General features: G+C 44.5%; 1 pseudogene; it reads left to right on the top strand.

Moving 5' to 3' along the window:
• The first annotated feature begins 4,903 nt into the window (after positions 1–4,903).
• On the top strand, positions 4,904–5,411 carry LOC100342744 (single-stranded DNA-binding protein, mitochondrial pseudogene; annotated as a pseudogene).
• The last annotated feature ends 356 nt before the right edge of the window (positions 5,412–5,767 follow it).

Genomic DNA, 5,767 nt, shown 5'->3' with positions numbered 1-5,767 from the left:
GGGTTATTTCAAGATTCTTGTCCTCAAGGTCAGAAAGTCTTCCCTCCACTTGGTCTATTCTGTTAACAATCTCAATTATATTTTTTATTTCGCTGATTGAAGATTTCATCTCCAAAATTTCTCTTTGGTTCCACTTAATGAGTTCTGTCTCTTTAGTAATATTTTCACTCATGTCACTCATTGATTTCCTCATTTCTTTATCTATGTATATTCTCTAACCTCGCATTTAGTTTCCTTACAGTCATTACTTTGAATTCTGTATCTGTCATTGCTTAGATTTCCTTCAGTTCAGGATCGAATTCTGGAGGAGTATTGTGTCCTTCTGGAGGCATCATGCTACCTTGCCTCTTCATGTCTCCTGTGTCCCTACATTGACGTCTGCCCCTCTGATATATTCTTCCCTTTTTCTTCATGGAGTAGGTTTTATTATGAAAGAGTTTATGGTTGAGCTGGAATGCAGGGTATCACTGGGCTTGTTGCTTTGGCTTTGGTTCTAGGTGAGCCCTGAAATGCAGCCTCTGAGTGCTTTCTTTTGTCTCAATCAGTGTCAGCTGTGTCTATAAGGGACATGGTGGACTAGTCTGCTGCAGTACATAGGGATAGAAGTGTGGCTTTGAGATGAATAAGTGTTTCCTTGGGTGCGTGTCCACAGAGAGTTTGGTGTCCATCTCTCTGACAAATGTGATAGCCAGGGCCTTGTTCGTGGTGCTGAGGGAGACAGGGGTAGCTGCCCCCTTGTCCTACTGGCAAGCCTGAGTGATGCTGGGGCTTGTGGCATTGGTTACTGTGGCTCTAGGACTGTGTGATACCGATGGACACTTCCTCATTTCCTGCTAGGAGAGTCCAACTGGTGACTTACAACAACAACGACCCCAGTCCTAGGACTACAGGATGTGGCCTGATCCCTGTTCCAGTCCTACGGGGTAACTACAAGGTATATAGGAGATTTTACTCTGGAGGATATGAGTCCAGAGAGGTGGAATGCAGGTAGGGTCTTCCCTATGTGCACCAAGTAGACTCTAGTGGCACCAAGAAATTTAGAATGAATAACTGTTACAGTCCTGGTAGTGCAGAGTATAGTGGGGTCATTGTCATGACCCAGATCTCCCAGGGTGGGAGCAGATTTCTTTTTTATGGGCTGTTTATGGTGTTGGCTCCCAGAAGCTAAGGTGAATCCTCCTTGCTCACGTAGAGTGTGTGAGCATAGCTCTGGAGCTACTGCCCCCAAATCCCCACATTTGGAGGATGCGTGGGCTCTGTCCTTTGCCTCACATGTTGCCCTGACCCTTTCTATGATGCTGGTAGAACAGAGGTGCTCTCTGCAACTTCCTGCTGCAAAGAAGGGAGCTCTACAGGAGTAGGGAAGGGAAGGGACCAAGTTAGCGTCCCTGCTCCCAGCCCAGCAGTTGCTCAGACCGCAGTCAGCTCTCCAGGCTGAAGAAAACGCAGTGGGTGACTGTGGGATTCCCTCTCAGCTAAAACTGCGAGCAGTGGGGCCCATAGCCATTTTTAAGAAAAAAGAGAAAGTGAGAAATACGGAAAACAGAAGAAAATGTCCTGACACAGTGAATTCTCATTGTTCAAGAGTTCCGTGCTATAAAGTCAGTACAATTAGTGAATTAGTGAACACTGAACCATTTTTCTCAGGAGAAATATGATGATACTTTCAAAAATGAAAAAAGTTAAAAGAAATTTATTTTGGTGCAAACTGTTTTTTAAATACACACATAGTTTTTTTCAAAATATGCATTTTCCATGAACTTTTAAAAGACCATTCACTGTTTTCATTAGCCCATCAAAACAGAACTTTTGTTTTATGTGTTTCTGTTTTTTTTTTAAAGATTTATTTATTTACTTAAGAAGCAGATTTACAGAGAGAGAGAGAGAGAGAGAGAAACAATGACTTCCATCCACTGGTTCACTCCCCAAATGGCCACAAAGGCGGAGCTGTACAGATCTGAAGCCAGAAGCCAGGAGCTTCTTCTGTGTCTCCCATGCGGGTGCAGAGGCCCAAGGACTTGAGCCATCTTCTACTGCTTTTCCAGGCCATCAGTAGGGAGCTGGATCAGAAGAGGAGTATCTGGGACACGAACTGGCGCCAATATGGGATTCCAGCGCTGCAAGAGGATCCTTAACCTGACACCACAGTGCCGGCCCCTGTGTATTTCTATTTAAAAACTTTATCTAATATATATACTCAGGGTCAACAGCACTATAACTCATACTTTAACGAAGTGTACCTAACACATCTATATTCACAGCCTCCCTAACTAAAAGAACACTGGACAGCAATATGCTTGGGGGTCGTTTTAAATAAAAAGTGTCAACAAAATGCACAGAAATGGCCACAGTGTGGTGCAGCGGTTGAAGCCAATGCCTATAACGCCAGCATCCCATATGGGTACCAGTTCAAGTCCCAGCTGGTCCACTGCTGATCCAGTTCCCTGCTAATGTGCCTGGGAAGGCAGTGGAAGATGGCCCAAGTGTTAGGGCCCCTGCACCCACTTGGGAGACTCAGAAGTTCCTGGCTCCTGACTTCAGCCTGGCCCAGCTCTGGCCATTGCAGCCATTTGATTGGTGAGCCAGTAGATGGAAGATCTCTGTCTCTCTCTCTGACTCTGCCTTTCAAATAAATACTACTATTAATAAAAATATACAGAAATGTAAAACATTGCACTAAATAAATGGCAAAGGGCACTTGTTTACAGGAGTGAGAAATGAAACAAGAAGGAAGAATATCACCTTGGTTGGTCTCAGCTAGGAACTCACACATCAGGTGACTTAGTTTTTTCCTACTGTCAGCAAGTCTGTGAACGACCAGGAAAGTGAGTATTGATTTGCGGGTTAAAAATAAACTTTAGCAAGTAGGTAAATTTGCAAATATGGACTCTTCAAATAATGAGGATTGACTATATTTAATTAGTGTGCCAGAGAGACAGGAAAGAAAGATTAGAAAAGACAATATTCAGCAAAATGATTGAGAATTTTCTAGAACAGATGAAGGGCACCAATTGACAGATTAAAGAAACCCCATGAATCCAAAGCAGAATAAAAAGAAACCCACCTCTTGATGTATCACAGCAAAAGTGCAGAAAAACAAAAAAAAGAGTAGCTCAAAAGCAGCCAGAGGCCGGCGCCGTGGCTCACTAGGCTAATCCTCCGCCTGCGGCGCCGGCACACCGGGTTCTAGTCCTGGTTGGGGCGCTGGATTCTGTCCCGGTTGCCCCTCTTCCAGGCCAGCTCTCTGCTGTGGCCCGGGAAGGCAGTGGAGGATGGCCCAAGTACTTGGGCCCTGCACCCCATGGGAGACCAGGAGAAGCACCTGGTTCCTGGCTTCAGATCAGCGCAGTGCGCCAGCTGCAGTGGCCATTGGAGGGTGAACCAACGGCAAAAGGAAGACCTTTCTCTCTGTCTCTCTCTCTCTCTCCCTCCATCTGTCCCTCCCTCTCTCTGCAACTCTACCTTTCAAATAAATAAATCTTTGGGAAAAAAAGAAGTTAAAGGTGAAATGTCATTGCTGTCAGTAACATATTCTCAATTGACTTAGCATTAAAAAGAGAGAAGAGGAGGAGGAGGAGGAAGTTATGAGAGAAGAGAGGAAAACGAGGAGGAGAGTGAGAAGGGATGGCAAAAGGAAGAGAGAAAATATGGCAAAATGTTCACAATTAGTGAATGCAAGTAAAGATATACAGATGTTTATTTGCCCAATTCTTTCCATTTCTCTAGATTTGAAAATAATCAAAAATACAACAAAAAAGTCACACAAACAAGAAATACAACAAAACAAAGCAAAAGACTGATTTTGAGTGAAAAAGGAAACAATAAGAGAACGATGGTGACACTGTTATTTTTTACATGTTGATCTAAGTAATTCTAATTTTAAAAAACTAAAGTGAAATTTTTAGAAACTGCTAGCAAAAGACTCACACTAAAGGAAATTCTAAAAGATGTTTCTGAGACAAAATCCCAAGCATCCTAAATGTAGGCATTGAGATTTAAAAAGAAATGAAGAGGGGCCAGTGCTATGGCACAGTGGGTTAACACCCTGGCCTGAAGAGCTGGCATCCCACATGGGGGCCGGTTCAAGACCTGGCTGCTCCACTTCCGATCCAGCTCTCTGCTATGGCCTGGGAAAGCAGTGGAGGATGGCCCAGGTCCTTGGGCCCCTGCACCCACATGGGAGACCCAGAGGAGACTCCTGGCTCCTGGCTTTGGATCAGCACAGCTCCGGCCGTTGCAGCCAACTGGGGAGTGAACCATCAGATGGAAGACCTCTCTCTCTTGCTCTCATTCTCTCTCTCTCAATCTGTGTAACTTTGACTTTCAAATAAATAAATAAATAAATCTTAAAAAAAAAAAAAAAGAAAGAAATGGCCGGTGCCGCAGCTCACTTGGTTAATCCTCCGCCTGCAGCGCCAGCACCCCGGGTTCTAGTCCCAATCAGGCCGCCAGATTCTGTCCCGGTTGCTCCTCTTCCAGTCCAGCTCTCTGCTGTGGCCCGGGAAGGCAGTGGAAGATGGCCCAAGTGCTTGGACCCTGCACCTGCATAGGAGACTAGGAGGAAGCACTTGGTTCCTGGCTTCAGATCAGCGCAGCGCGCCAGCCGTAGCAGCCATTTGGGGGGTGAACCAATGGAAGGAAGACCTTTCTCTCTGTCCCTCTCTCTCTCTCACTAACTCTGCCTGTCAAGAAAAAGAAATGAAGAACAAAGATACAATTATGTGGAAGAACAAAGATACAATTATGTGAGTATATTAATATTGACTATATTAGGCAATGTTAATAATTCATATGGGGATTTTTGAAAATTAAATAGAATATTTCATATCTGGCTGCTCCTGGTAGGAAAAACACAGGCTAATTTCCTTTTTTAAAAAAATATTTATTTCTGGAGCGCCAGGACCGGCAGAGGTTAGACTGAGAAGAACAGCCATGTTTCGGAGGCCTGCGTTACAGGTGCTTCATCAGTTTGTAAGACATGAGTCGGAAATAGCTCGCAGTTTGGTTCTTGAAAGATCTCTGAATCGTGTGCAGTTACTGGGGCGAGTGGGTCAGGACCCTGTCATGAGACAGGTGGAAGGAAAAAATCCAGTCACAATATTTTCCCTAGCAACAAATGAGATGTGGCGATCTGGGGATAATGAAACATACCAAATGGGTGATGTTAGTCAAAAAACAACGTGGCACAGAATATCAGTATTCCAGCCAGGCCTCAGAGATGTGGCGTATCAGTATGTGAAAAAGGGGTCTCGAATTTACGTGGAAGGGAAGGTAGACTATGGTGAATACATGGATAAAAATAACGTGCGGCGACAAGCAACCACCATCATCGCTGATAACATTATCTTTCTGAGTGACCAGACGAAAGAGAAGGCATAGAACGGATGATTCTTTGGCCGTTGTTTGGTATAGTCTCATTTCCAAATCATGTATAGTCTTTATAGTTCCTAAGGACAAGAATTAAAACACTGTTTTATATAAATATATATATATATATTTATTTATTTGAAAGGCAGAATTACAGAGAGGCAGAGGCAGAAAGAAAGAAGGGTCTCCCATCTGCTGGTTCACTCCCCAGATGGCTACTACGGTCAGAGCTGCACTGATCCAAAGTCAGGAGCTTCTTCTGGGTCTCCCACGTGGGTGCAGGAGCCCAAGCACTTGGGCTATCTTTTCTTGCTTTTTCAGGCCACAGCAGAGAGCTATATTGGAAGTGGAGCAGCTGGGACTCAAACTGGTGCCCATGTGGGATGCCAGCACTGCAGGC

The sequence above is a fragment of the Oryctolagus cuniculus genome, chromosome X (assembly GCF_964237555.1).
Source record: "Oryctolagus cuniculus chromosome X, mOryCun1.1, whole genome shotgun sequence".
Taxonomy (NCBI): Eukaryota; Metazoa; Chordata; class Mammalia; order Lagomorpha; family Leporidae; genus Oryctolagus; species Oryctolagus cuniculus.
The sequence above is the reverse complement of the archived record's forward strand: the minus strand, read 5'-3'. Positions and strand labels throughout refer to the sequence as shown.